The sequence below is a fragment of the Ochotona curzoniae genome, unplaced genomic scaffold (assembly GCF_017591425.1).
Source record: "Ochotona curzoniae isolate NIBS_2020 unplaced genomic scaffold, NIBS_Ocur_1.0 contig_4105, whole genome shotgun sequence".
NCBI lineage: Eukaryota > Metazoa > Chordata > Mammalia > Lagomorpha > Ochotonidae > Ochotona > Ochotona curzoniae.
Window position 1 is genome coordinate 5,266,622 of NW_024466129.1, and position 15,092 is coordinate 5,281,713.

The 15,092-nt window shown below is 42.5% G+C and overlaps 1 protein-coding gene across 2 annotated transcripts in view; it reads left to right on the forward strand.

The window, feature by feature from the left end:
• The window catches only part of RASAL2 (RAS protein activator like 2), a 303,879-nt gene that overhangs the window by 89,048 nt on the left and 199,739 nt on the right, over window positions 1–15,092 (forward strand). The gene's annotated exons all lie outside the window — the stretch shown is intronic.

Sequence of the window (15,092 nt, forward strand, 5' to 3'; positions counted from 1 at the left end):
TGTTAAAAATTGTATCAATCATCTTCATGTTTTGTTGTCTGATACCTACGCAGCGAGGATTATTGTGGCTTCTTGGAGAGCTGCCTCCTTTGTCTGTGCTTCTCTCTAGTCCAGTTGGTTTCCTTTTCTCTGAAGTCTCTGGCGCAAATTACTAGAGCAGCTCTAGCATTTCTTTGATTTGTATTAGCATGGTGTATCTTCCTTTGCTTAACTATTAATCTATATGAGTTTCTTACAGACAGCACATAGTTCAGTCTTGGTTTTTAAGTTTTATAGAATGATATATTTAATTCTTATTTGAAAGGCAGAGTTACAGAGGAGTGATAGAGAGATTCTCCCTCCACTGCTTTACTCCTAAATGGTCGCAATGGCCAGCACTTGGCCACTCTGAAGCCAGCAGCCAGGAGCTTCTTCTGGGTCTGACATGTGGGAGCAGAGGCCCAAGGGCTTGCCATCAACCACTGCTTTTCCAGGATAGAGGCAGAGAGCAGGATTGGAGGAGAACAACTGGGACTTGCACCACTGCCCACGTGGGATGCTGGTGCCTCCAGTGGAGGATTAGCTTGCTGTGCCACCATCCTGGCCCCTAAATTTCTAAAAAGATTTATGTGTTTATTTGAAAGGCAGAGTTAGAGTGCCCAGTGGTCCCAGTGGCTCTGGCTGGGCCAAGTAAGCCAGGAGCCCAGAACTCCATCCTGGTTTCTCACATGGGTGGCAGGGACTCAAGCACTTGGAACCATCCTCCACTGGGTTCCTAGGTGCATTGGCAGGGACCTGGATCAGAGTGGAGCAGCTGGACCAGAACCAGTACTCAGATGGTATGCCAGCCTTGCGAGTGGCCGTGTCAACCTGTGTACCACAACCAGTTCTTACATGGTATGCCAGCATTGCAAGTGGTGTGTAATGCAGTGCACGGCAGCACGGGCCTGCCAGCATTGCGAGTGGCTGTATCATCCAGTGCACGGCAGCACGGGCCTGCCAGCATTGCGAGTGGCTGTGTCATCCACTGCACCACAGCACGGGCCTGAATTCTTGTGTATTGTTCTGTATGTTGACAACCTCTGTCTTTTCATTAAGATTATTGATATAGGGCCCGGCGTGGTGGCGCAAGTGGTTAAAGGTCCTCGCCTTGCACGCCCGGGATCCCATATGGGCGCCGGTTCTAATCCCGGCAGCCCTGCTTCCCTTCCAGCTCCCTGCCTGTGGCCTGGGAAAGCAGTCGAGGACGGCCCAAAGCTTTGGGACCCTGCACCCGCGTGGGAGACCCGGAAGAGGCTCCTGGCTTCGGATCGGCATAGTATCGACCCGTTGCGCTCACTTGGGGAGTGAATCATTGCACGGAAGATCTTCCTCTCTGTCTCTCCTCTCTGTACATCCGCCTTTCCAATAAAAAAATAATAAAAATAAATCTTTTAAAAAAAAGATTATTGATATAGTTGGATTAATGTATGTTGTTTTTTTTTCTGCCTTTTGAAGTTTTATTTGATCATTTTGTTTAGTTTCATTTTGTTTAGTTTATTAGCATATTGTATTGGTATCTTTTACAATTTCTCATTGTTGAGTTTACAGTGTACATTAAGTAGCACTATCAGTGAAGGGATAATGCAGGTGTTTTTTAATAAGATATGATGCACACAGTTTTGTGTGCTTAGTTATACTTACCTCAAAGTCATTTACTTGATTATCAGATGTCCAGTATCGATTGATATTTTGCAGATTGCCATTTATTTTACAAGTGCACATTCACTAAAGACCACATAAAATTCATTGTGAGCATATAAATGTCTTGTGTTTATGTAAAATTTGCTGTAAGTTGTAAAGCTTGTTCTAAAAATAATAATTATAAGAAGTCTAAAAGGGCTAGATAGTAGTTCACATCTATTACATCGGTATTCTAGTGAAAGCATTTCTCTAAAGGGGAGGTGTTGTGGCATGGCTGATTAAGCTGCCACTTGCATGTGATGTTGTAGTGCTAATTTGACTCTTAGTGGTTCCACTTCTGATTCAGCTTCTACCTTATGTGTTCTGGAGGGAGTAGATGATGGCTGAAGTGCTCGCACCCCTGCTCCCATGTGGAGACCTGAGTGCAGTGCTGCCTGGCCCGGTCTGGGCTGTTGCAGGCGTTCAGAGAGTGAACCAGCGGATCGAGGCACGGAAAATAAACATTTAAAAAATTTCACATGTTTTTATTTCTCTTTTAGCATTCTATATGCTTTTAAAAACCGAAAACTACTTGGTTCATGGAAAATAATTTCCTACAATGTGTTTGACAGCTTTCTCACCTCCTTGAGATTGGTATTTTGATGTAGCCGTCACGATTTCAGAGATAATGTTAAAATCAGTTGGTGGTCACTGACATCGTACTACTTGTTTGATGTTGGGTGTTTTATTTCAGATCACAATTTGTGTCAATTTCATCTGTAAGAACTTAGCACTTGCTTACTGTTTCCAGGCACTGGAGACAGTCTATGCAGAGTGAGAACAGGCGTGGAAATGACAGCCTAGAGGCCAAAACAAGCTGGACTGATAACTCACACGGAGATGCACAGTTACCTGCCAGCACTGTAACTCATGGGGCTGTAGACACCTTTTAATGGGAAGATTTGAAGTAGTCAGAAGGATGTTAAAAGAAAATTTCAATTTCACAAACTTTATTTGAGCAAGAGAAAAAAATTTTAAAGTTGAACAGCATACCAGTCCAGAGATGGTCCCAAATTTCTTCCCTTAAAATATGGTAATTTGTGCTCTGAGGGCCTTCCCAGACCAGGTCACAGCACCTGCCAGCATGTGCAGGAGCCAGAGGTTGGCGTGGCAGGGAGACCTAGAGGGCTTCTGGGGGACAGGCTGCTGCACCCACCAATATGCATGCAAATGAGCTGAGGCAGGACCAAGCAGGGGATGCCGAGAGCAGGCACAGTGAGCCTCCCTGGGCCAGGCTGCAGCACTTGCTGTTGGGGGAAGGCCCACCAGTGGCTTTTGGGCATCTGTACCCGTGTGGCAGACCTGTAAGCTTCGGACAGGGGTGGGAACCAGTGAAGGGAAAAACTTCCCCTTTATTTCTCCTTTTCTATAATTTTGCCTTTCAAGTAAATGAATAGATAGATAAATCTTTTTTCTTTTTGAAGATGGAATCTTGAAGGGATGGAAGAAGTAAGAACCAGGTATATTAGGAAATTTCATCTTTTTATTTTAAAGATTGATTTACTTTTATTGGAAAGGCAGAGAGGAGAGACAGAAAGATCTTCCATCCGCTGGTCCACTCCCCAAATGGCTACAACAGCTGGATCTGAGCTGAGTTGAGCCGAACTGAAGCCAGGAGCCAGGAACTTCTTTTGGTTCTCCCATGCAGGTGCAGGGTCCCAAGGCTTTGGACCATCCTTCACTGCTTTTTCAGTCTGCCAGCAGGAAGCTAGATGAGGAAGTGGAGCAGCTGGGATGTGAGTTATTGCCCATATGGGATGCTGGTGCTTACAGGAGGAGGAGGATTAACCCTTTAGCCATTGAGCTGACTTCTAGAAAATTTCATCTTAATCAAAAGAGTAGTTGAAAGCTATTGAAAGGTTTTAAATATGATACAGTAGAATGCTATTCTGATTACAGTAACATAAAAAGTATGCAACTGGCTATAGTAAATGAATGGAAGAGTCTGTTGTCCATGTGGAGATGATGATAGCTCATTTTATGAGAGATGGGGATAGTTTATGAGAGATGGAGAGAAACTGGTTAAGTAATGCTTGGGGAGAATGCTGCGATTCCGGTATTGGAGTGGTGAGTGTGCCGAGGTGAGAGGCGGGTGACAGGTTTAGGGCTTGCTCAGCTAGTTGAGTGTAGCACCATCTAACAGAGTGATGAATAGTGGAATAAAAGCAGATTTTAAAAGAAAGAGCGTAAGTTAGGTTTTATACATCTGAACTTGAGAGAGGCAGAAAATGTTAAATTGACTACACGAGTATTCTGAGTAGATTTGGTAGCTCGAATGCTGATGTGCAGGGCGGAGGGCGTCAGGGACTCCCCTTACGGACAAGGCAGGGACGAATGGACCTCAAGGCACGTAGGGGACAGAAAAGGGCAGGCTGTGGAAAACTAGGAAGTGTTGGTTGGTGCTTTTTTTTAAATAGAAGAAGATGTTAATTTTGTTTTTGTTTTTAAGTGTGTTGCTAGGAATCATTGGTTGCAATACCTGCATTAAATATTTGATGTTTCTAGGTATATCTATGCCTTTCAGATGAAAAGTGGCTGTGTACGTGTCAGGTGCACTTCTCTATTGTAGTACTTAGAAGGGAGGTCGTTTCTGCCGCAGGAAGTGGTTCGTCGGGAAGCAGATGTGCTCAGTGATAGGAGATGGGAAGGGGATGTTTTGTTATTAATTACTTAGCTTTGTATAAACAAAGACTGTATTTTTGAATGATGCCTGCTTCTGGCTAATAGACACGAATCCTATTTTTAAAACTTTTTTGATGAGCTGATCTAAGAGGTATGTGATCTCTTGTTCCAAGAACAGAATTCCAGACCTTTCTTTGTTAGTTGTAGCATATGTCATGTCTTCTGATACAGAAGAGCCCAGGGAGCACGTGGGATGGGCTTTCTGGCCGGAAGAGGTGTGTCACAGGACGGGAAGTCACGGCAGACTGTTTGTAAACTGAGAAAGTTCCAGTTTTGCCTTGACGCCTGCCATCAAACAATTGATGAGGACATTTGGACGAAGGAGCTGCCATCCTATTTTAAACCTTGAGTGCGAAGTTTAGCCTTTAAGCTAAAGCTAGACTGTGTGAGACTTCGCTGAAACAGCTGCACACTTCAGGCCTCAGTTTCTCCAACTGCATTCTCTGAATTCTCCTTTAGAAAATGCCAGTTGAAGCAGATTAGCAATCGTGAGCTAGAAATTAATACATACTTTGTTCTTTTTGCTGTTAATTTAGTAGCTACAAACAGGTTCCTTCTCTCTGACTTTGTTAGATTATTTATAGCATGAAAGGCTTACTTAAGTTGATCTGTGTTGACGCCTTCAAGTTCTCTTCAATTTGACTCTAGGTTTTTTAGGCTTGCAGATAGAATAGAAACCCATATGCCTATTGTGGAAATTCATCTATCATTAAAAGTAATAATGTAAAATGTAAATAATATAATAATATGAAAGTGAAAATTACTGTAATTTACCTTAAAAGAAAGTAACTGTAGACTTTTCTCTTGGTGCATATTCTAATGATCACATATATATATTTTTTAGATTTATTTATTTTTGTTCGAAAGGCAGATTTACAGAGAGAAAGAGAGACAAAGAGAAAGATATTCCATCAATTGATTCACTCCCCAAGTGGCTGCAACAATGATCTTAAGCTAGGAGTGAGGAGCCTCTTCCCGGTCTCCCACACGGGTGCAGGGTCCCAAGGTTTTGGGCCATTCTCGACTGCTTCCCCAGGCTGCAAGCAAGGAGTTGGATGGGAAGCGGGGCAGCAGGGATATGAACCTGCAGCCATATGGAATCTCCGCACATGCAAGGATAGGGCGTTAGCTGATAGGCTACTGCGCTGGGCCCTCCAGCGATAATCCTTAACAAAAGTAGGATCCTGACCTTTTACATTGTAACTTGCTTTTTTATTTGTATCGTAGACTTTGTTTCATATAAATTTATTTCATTTATTTATTTATTTTCATTTTTATTTGAAAGGAGATACAGTGAGATGTAGAAATCTTTCATGCATTGGTCCACTCCCCATATGTCCATATGGGTCTCCCATTTGGGTGTCGGGGTTCACGTGTTTGGGGCATCACCTGCTGCCTCATAGCAGCCATTAGGAGGAAGCTGGCATAGAAGTGGAGCTGAGGTATGTACCCAGGCCTCCGTTTAGGGGGTTAGGGAATGGACACATCTCAAATAACCTCTCCTTTTAAAAGTACTTGCTTCGGGCCCGGCGCGGTGGCGCAAGTGGTTAAGTCCTCGCCTTGCACGCCCGGGATCCCATATGGGCGCCGGTTCTAATCCCGGCAGCCCCGCTTCCCTTCCAGCTCCCTGCCTGTGGCCCGGGAAAGCAGTTGAGGACGGCCCAGGGCTTTGGGACCCTGCACCCACGTGGGAGACCCGGAAGAGGCTCCTGGCTTCGGATCGGCATAGTATCGGCCCGTTGCGGCTCACTTGGGGAGTGAATCATCGGACGGAAGATCTTCCTCTCTGTATCTCCTCTCTGTATATCCGCCTTTCCAATGAAAAAATAATAAAAATAAATCTTTAAAAAAAAAAAAAAAGTACTTGCTTCTCTAGGTTTCCTGTTCTTTCTTTTCCTTTTCTAGTCTCTTCTGTTCTTTTCATCATGAATGAAGCATTGTTTTAAAAAGTTGGAGAGACAGGTGGTTAGCCTGTTGGTTTAGACATGGTGTCTTACATTTGAACATTGGGCTCGGTTCCCAGCCCTGGCTCCCAGACCCAGTTTCCTGCCAGAGCATCCTGCGGAGGCAGAGTCGATGGCTCCAGTGATGGGACTGCAGTCAGCCATGTGGAGATCTGGACTGAGTTCCTGGCTGCTTGTCTCGGTCCTGCAGGCTCAGCCCAGGCATTTGGCTGGTGAACCCATAGATGAGAGCGCTGCTTTTCCGGCTGTCATTTTCTTGTGCCTTTTAAATGAAAATAGTAGTAAATGAGCTGAACTGGTCTCAGTAGAAACAAATATTGTGAAGGTTTAAGATGATTTCTCAGGTCTAGACTCCATTGGTCATCACTCAAAGTTTTTATAGCATGTGTAAAGTATATGTTTCTTGTTGTATAGATATACTGTTGTTTGTGTAGTAATTTTTCTATTGATAACCATTAATGCCAGCCTCTTCACATTTAAAAAATACTGCAATATATTTGAAGGGGCTTCTAAAAAGGTCATGGAAATTTCACATTATCTTTTAGTTTAATTTAGCATAAATTTTTTGGAAGCCCCCTCATATAATCATTTTGAGATTTATTTAGTTGAAAGGCAGAGTTACAGAGATAGGGAGGGACACAAAATGAGATCTCCCATCTACTGTTCCACTCTCCAAATGGCTACAGTAGCCAGAGCTAGGTAGGCCAGGCTGAAAGCAGGAGCCCGGGCCTCCCTGCAGGTCTCCGGGGTGGGGCAGGATCCCAGGCACGGGCGCCTCTTGTGCTGCTTTCCCATGCACATTAGCAGGGAGCTGAGTTACAAGTGGAGCAGCAGGACTTGTGCTGCTCCACTTGTAACTCAACAGGAGAGGCCAGCGTTGCAGGCATTGGCTTCATGCGTTGCGTCGCAGTGCTGCCCACCTCCCGTTCCCTTAGATTCTCACGTGTTGTTAGAAACGCAGTTGCGGGAGATTGTTAGGCTTTTAGGTGTGCTTTCATATGTTATAATCTGTGTATGCTGCCATAGCGCTCTGTAGGTCTCTGTGATCTGTCCATCTATCTGTGTTACATATATCAGTCTTAAAGATTTCATACAGATGTTCTCATTCCCCCTAATCTCCCTGCAGTTTTCATAAACTTTGATGAAAATTTTAGAGGAAAGAAAGAAATAGATCACTCTTTCTCCTACTGATTCACTCCTCAAATGGCCACAACAGGCGGGACTGGGCCGGGCTGAGATGAAGGGCCTGGCACTCCATCCCGGTCTCCCACGTGGGTGGCCAAGGGCCAGGTGTCTGCTGTCTTCTGCTGCTTTGGGAGCTGCATCCGCAATGAGTGGGCGTGGCAGTGGAGCCGCTGGGAGCGGGCCTGGCACTAACGGGATTGCTGTCATTGCAGGCAGCAGCCCGATTGCCTTGGCCACAGAGCTGGCACTCATAAAATTTTCTGTTTTGATGAACCTGATTGAGTCCGACAAAAGTCTTGTGAACTCCCTTAGTCATTTTATTTGAAAATGTGTCTGTAGCTTGCAATTCACAGCTTGTTTCCTGGACCAGTAGCACAGATACCGTACTAGTTGAAATCTGCATTTTAATAACTTGTGGTGATTCATCCTCGTGATGTGAGAAGCTCTGGCCTGGAAGCAGATCAGTTGGTTTGCTTTAGGGATCTTCTGTGTCTACATCATGAACTTGACCCTTTGTTTCTGATCTTTCTGTGTAAGAGAGGAGGAAGAAAACAAGAGCATAATGCAGCTTGAAGGAATTATCCACATTTCCTAAGGATAGAGCCAGTCTGGCCCACCTCAGCTTCCACTAGAAGGTTTGTTTTTTGTTTTTTGGGTTTTTTTTAAATCAGCAAGGATAGGGTCTCCAGTTGACTTTGGTTTTTTACTACACAAGCTTTATGGAAGAGGAAAATACAGCCAGTTGTTCTGTAATAACATGCTTTACAATTGGAAATTTGTTTTGCACAATTGGTATTAGGAAACAGTTTGAATATTCTGAACTTGGTGTGGACTGCATGACGTTTCTCGGTGAGAAACACAAGCTGAAGGCGTGAGTCGGCCTACAGGAACAGTGCAGGTGCACGCATCTCAGCCCGGCAGCTCCTTCCACCTCCCCGCGTCCCGAGCCACGCTCGCCCGCCTCCGGTGCGCAGCCTTTCTTCGCAGGTCGCCGCCCTTCCAACGCCCACTTCCACAAATACACTGCAGTTTATCCTGAGGTGACATGCCGTGTTTAATGTGTATGTGATTCTTAACCATTTAATCGATGTAAAATGATGCCATGACTCTTGTTAGATTCCTGTCTTTTAATTTTAAGCATCATTGTTGAAGTTTCTGTGTTACTGCTCTAACTCCGTTTTTGTCACAAGTCCCTTGGTTGTTTGATGCGGTTTTGCTTAGTGTGGTGTGATTTTTAAGAATGCATGTCACGTTACAGCAGGATTGATTATAGAACAAAAGAGTCTCAAATTTAGTTACACCCATAATGCTGTAGAATTCATAAAATTCACTTAATCAGTTTTTCTGTAACATCTGCATTTTCCTTTTCCTGACAGAAGCTCATCCTGATAACTGAAGCTCCGTAGGAAAGTGAGCACAGCATTTGTCCTGTTGGGTTTTGTTTCTCTAGTCCGTGCTTAGCGCATAATACGTGGCAGGTCCTTAATAGCAATTTGATATATAACTTCCTGAATTTAATACTTGGATATTTATTAGATACCTCATTTGTTATTTTGGCATAGCAAGCAGAATGATTTTTAAAATTATCCATTATGTATTGGATATTGTTAGTATGAGCAGTCTTTTAAAAGTTGTTAGTTGTTACTGGAAAGGGAAAAAATTCTTTTTTCTTTAAAGATTTATTAATTTTTATTGCAAAGTCAGATATATATATTTAGTGGAGGAGGGACAGAGAGAAAGATCTTTCACCTGTTGATTCACTCCCCAGGTGGCTGCAATGGAGCTGCACCGATCCAAAGCCAGGAGCCAGGAACTTCTTTCCAGGTCTCCCACACGGGTGCAGGGTCCCAAGGCTTTGGGCCATCCTCGAGGCTTGTGGCTTTCCCAGGCCACAGGCAGGGAGCTGGATGGGAAGTGGCGCTGCCGGGATTAGAACTAGAGCCCATAAGGGATTCAGGCACCTGCAAGGTGAGGACTTTAGCTGCTGGGCCACAGAGCTGGGCCCAAGAAGGAATTCCTGTTGTGTCAGTTTATTCAGTAGGCAGTTTTATAGAAGGATTCCTAAGAAATGTAGGAAATCCGTGATGCTAGTGTCGTTGTTCCTGATCTTAACAAATTATAAATGCTGTCAATCTTTTCTTTAAAATCCATAACTTGCCCACTTCATATATGTTTTTAAGAACATTCAGAACATGAAATGCGAGGTTACGGTTTTAAATTCATGTTAAAGATAAAACTTGGAGGTAAGTAGCATCAGTGAGTGGGATTTCGTAACAGGTGATTTTGAGCATTTGTCAATCCAACCCAGCAGCTGCAAAAGAGCTCCTGAAACTACCTACACTGAGCCCTGTCACTTCCCCAGCTGCGGCTCTTCCTGCTGGCCGATTTCACCGGCTGCTTTTTCTTCTATTTCATAGTTCTAGTTCCATATTCCTCAACTAAACAGGGAACCTTATTGTGGGAAAAAAAATGTAATAGTTTCTGAAGAATATAATTGGTTTTCCCCCATTTAATATTGAGTCTTTCAGTTTTATGCTGTTGATTTGAGGAAATTATAGCCTTCACTTTATTTTCCATTGGGCTTTTTAATAGGGTGATCTTAAATTTTTTTAAAAATATGAAAAAAGTATATGATGTTTTATTCTGATGTAATTTTTTGCATTTTTATTTGGGGGGACGTGCGAGCACATACACACGCGCGCACACACACACACACACACGCGTGGCAAGAAGAGTTTCTCTACCTGCTAAGACATTCTTCATATCCCTGAAATGCCAGAATTGGGCTGGCCCAAAACAGGGAGCCTGGAACTCCATCCGCTTCTCGCTCCTGTCAGAAGTCCAGTGACTGGAGCTGTGACTACCGCCATCCAGGAAGCTGGAGCTGTGACCCCCGCCATCCAGGATCTGCTGTACTCCTTACACAGGAAGCTGACATCAGAAGATGCAGCCGAGTGTTGGACCAGTACTCTGATACAGATGAGAGCATCTTAAATGTTAGATTGAACACCTATTCCTGTACTTTCGAAGCTATAGAAACTTTGCAAAACTACAAGAAACTCTGTAACATCTTTCATGTGGATTCAGCAATAATATAAAATTTGTTCCTTCCGCTGTTGAATTTTTATCTACCTGTAAATACTGTGTTTATCCACTATCCATGGTATAAATGTAGCTTTCTTTGATTATTTAAGTTGGAAAATTTGTCATCCTTTATCCCTAAATATCTCTGTGTAGCATTTTTTAAGAATTATAGTATTCTCTTACATAACCACCATAAATTACTAAAATGAGGATTTCTAGCATTTGTATACTATTTATCCAGTAATTTATATTCAGATTACTTCAGTTGCTTTAATGTCTCTTATGGATATTTTTTCATCAGGTCAAAAACCCATCCAAAGCATACATTGTTCTTGGTTGTCTGTCTCTATTATTCTTGAAACTGAAGCAGTTCCAGAGTATTTTTTGTTTGTTCATTTCTCCTGATTTTGACATTTTTGAAACAAGTTATTGCAAATTTACAAGTTGTTATAAAATTTTGGATTATCTTATACTGCTGTTGATTATGCAGGTGAAGTTGTGTCCCTCACAGTGATCACAGCAGAAGGCACACACCAGTGTGGGCTAATATAGTTGCTCATTAATTTGTTTATTCATTCATGCATTCTTTTCAATATATTAACTTTTTTTCTTTAAAGTACACAGTAACTTTGCTAGCTTGTAACATTGGACAAGCAAATAGTGGAGTGCATTATTGCTGATAGGTTTTTAAAGTGAAATATAATTATGATGAAGCGTATTCATTTTAAGGAAAAAAGTGGTTGGGTGTTTTCAAGCACACGCACTGCGGAGTCCACATCCTTGTAAAGAGCTTCACAGGTGCATCGCCCCTGCGCAGGCCTTCCCTTTTCTGACTAATACTGCCCGCTGCCACTGAAAGCTGCTTTCGTAATTTTCTCTTGTTCTGGATTAATTTAGTCAGGTTCAGAGATCATATATACGGAGTCATTAAATATGCACCCTTTAATATTTTCACTTTCATTTATTTGAAATGCAGAGTTCTGGGTGCTGGGGAGAGTGGAAGTTTTTCGTCCATTGGTTCACTCCCCAAATGTGCACAACAGCCAGAGCTGGGACCAAGAATTCCATTGAGATACTCTAGGTGGGTGGCAGGAACTCAGGTGTCTGAGCTGTCATCGGCTTTCTCCCAAGTTCCTTAGAGGAAGCTAAATCCTGCTAAGGGATGTGAGGACTGCCGGCGCTCATGGAATGTTTCGTATCACATCAGCCACACCGACATGCAGCCTTTCATGTCCAGTTTCTCTTGTTGGCCTATTTGTGAGATTCATCCAGATTGTTTTGTGAATTAGTGGTTTATTGTTTTTAAGGTCGAGTAGTGTTCCATTGCATGAAAATACCATGGCTCACTCATTCTACTGTGCTGTTGACTTGGGTTATTTCCAGTTTATGACTATTAAAAGTAAAGCTGCAGTGGACATTCAGCTACTGTGATTTATAGTTGATGTAGCCGAACACGTGTGGGTGGAATTTCTGGGTTAACTTTTTAACAACAATATTAAACGTGTTCCATGGTAATTACCAGCTTTCAGAGCTGGCTCGTCCGCAGCCGCACCAGCGTGATTTGATGAGCCTGGTTACGTGTCATGCGGCCTGGTAGATGTGAGCGACATCTCTTCGTGGCTTTAATTTATATTTCCATAATAACTAATGAGGTTAAATGCTTTCTCATGTGCTTATTGTACATTAATATACTTTTCTTTTTTATGTAGGCAGGGTAACTCTTGCCTACATAAAAATTGTTTTTTTTTGTACATTCTGGTACAAGTCATTTAGGATGTATGTATTGTAAATACTATATTTTGTGGCTTGTGTATTGGTTTTATTAATGATATTTATTTTAAAGAAAATCTGTAACTTAGTAAGTCATTTATTAATGTTTTTCTAATACATTTGCTGCTGTGTCCCAAATTTTTCTTTTTTTGCTTACCTTGAAGTCACAAAATTACTCTTCCATGGTTTCCTTTACAAGTCTTACACTTTTATATTTTTTACTTAGGTATATTTTCCATAATTTTTGTGGATGTTATGAAATGGTATAGAGATTGGAGTTTACTACTTTTTGTTTCTTTGTACAAATTCACATTTCTGGGTCCATTTTTTCTTTAGAATAATATTTCACATTTACAAGTTCTATGTTTAAATTTCTAACATTTATTTGTTTTACTTGGAAAGTCAGAGTTACAGAGATGGAGAGATATAGAAAAAGGGATCTTCTATTTTCTGGCTTTCTCCCTAAATGGCTGCAACAGTGAGAGTTGGGCCAGTATGAATCTGAGTGTCAGGAGCAGGTCTCCTGCATGGGTGCAGGGTCCCAAGAACCAGGGCCATTCTCAACTGCACTCCCAAGTCAGAATCAGGGAGCATGATTGGGAGTGGGGCAGCTACATGGGATGCCAGCACAGGCAGATGCAGGATTAGTCTATTTTGCCATCTCACTGGCTCCAAGATCCTCTTTTAAAAACGTGTTTTTTTCCATTTTACTTAAAAGTCAGAGATAGGAGCTGGCATATTGATTCAACAGGCTAATCCTCCAACCTGTAAGTGCCAGCATTCCATATGGGCACCACTTTGTGTCCTGACTGTTCTACTTCCTTTTCAGCTTCCTGCTTTTGACCTGGGAAAGGAGTGGAGGATGGCTCGAGTCCTTGATCTGCCCCTATGTGGGAGACCTGGAAGTTCCTTCCTCCTAGCTTTAGATCAGCTCAGCTCTGGCCCTTGGAGCCACATAGGCTGATCCCAAGCTGAGAGCCAGGAGTTCCCCCCAGCTTCCCAATTGCATGCACGGGTCCTTGGACCATCCTCAACTGCTATTCCAGGCAATAAGCAGAGAACTGGATCGAAAGCAGAACATCTGAGACATGACTCAACAGTGATACGGGCTGCCTATGCTTGCTACAGAACCGTACCAGCCCCAGCGACCCAACTGCTTGAGCCGTCGTCTGCTGCCTCCTGGAGGGAGAAGTAATGGGAAGCTGGAATTGGAAGCAGAGCAGGGCTGGAAGCGAGCTGTTTGAGTATGGGTACAGGCATCCCACGTGTGTGTGTTTGCGCGAACACAATTAGATATATTGAACATGCTGTAGGATAGCAGTGGACAGGCGGGGCAGCTGGAAGCTAACTGAAATGGCCATGAGCTGCAAGTAGGAGGCTTACTGCTCGAAGTAGTGTCCTAGCTGCTTGCCAGCACCTCACCCAAGATACCTTAATCTATGCATTACACTTCGACAACATGAGTAATATAAAATGTGTCTTTAAATGAACGTATAAATTTAATTACTATATTAAACAAATAAAAATGAAATTATTGTGTTATAAGGAGATGAAATAACAGTTTTCATGTTTAAAGGTGTATGTTAAATTGATTTACTGCTCCTGTGCTATGAAGAGAGAAATAATGTGAAAATATACATTGGATGATTTTTAGTTTGGAATGAACGATTCTTAGTTTGCCAGAGGAAATCAAAATAATTTTGATTGTTCTTTTTTAAAAACAATATGTATTTATTTTTATTTGAATGGCAGAGTTACAGAGAGAGATGGAGAAATGGAGAGAAAGATCTTCCATCTGCTATTTAGTTCCAGATGTCCTAACAACTGGAGCTGGGCTGGAGCAGGAGCTTCTTCCAGGCCACCCTTGTGCATGCAAGGCTCTCCTCTGCTGCTTTCCAGGACATTGGCAGGGAGCTGGATAGGAAGTAAAGCAGCTGGGACTCCAACCCGTGCGCATATGGGCTGTTGGCACCACGGGCTGAAGCCTAGCTTGCTAGGCCATGACTCCAGGCCCCGCTCTCCCAATTGCTCTTTTATAATTCTTTTATTATGGCCTGAAATCCACCAAGCTTTCTGTTAGAAACCCATATTTTGAGGAGTTTGTGAGCATACAGTTGAAAAAAAAGAATAGCTTAAAAATTGGTATTCATGATTCTGGTTCAGTATAAGGTGTTTAACAAAATTTTTAGTCAACTGCTTTTTAGATGGTTAGGAATACAAAGAGAAATGAAGAAATTTCTCGGTTAAACAGATAAGAGATATTTGTTTGGCCAACTTATCCCAATGAGATTTACATAGAAAGCTTTCCCCTTCTGTAAAGTATTTAAGTATGTATGTTCTTAATGTTCCATGTGCCACAAGAAATTGCCTCAAAATTTTCCTTTTACTTTTGCAAAAGTTTGTAACAAATACAGTCTCTGCTCTTTCTGCCTCGCATTTGTGCTTCTTACAGCTTCTTCAGTGTATTGAAATTAGAAGTTGCTCTGTGACTGGACATTTAGGCTCTCGCCTCCGCCGCCTTGTAGTACTAGCTTGTTTGGAAGAGTGTTAATTCTGAGAGCTGTTGTAGCATGAATAATATGGATTTGCTTGAAAGTGATCTTCTGAAATATAATCCTTGAAAACTCTTCGATGGAGGTGTTACTTGAAGAGCAGACTTTTGAATTATTGTTTTTTTTTTTTTTTTCTTCTTCTGAAAAGTGTAGC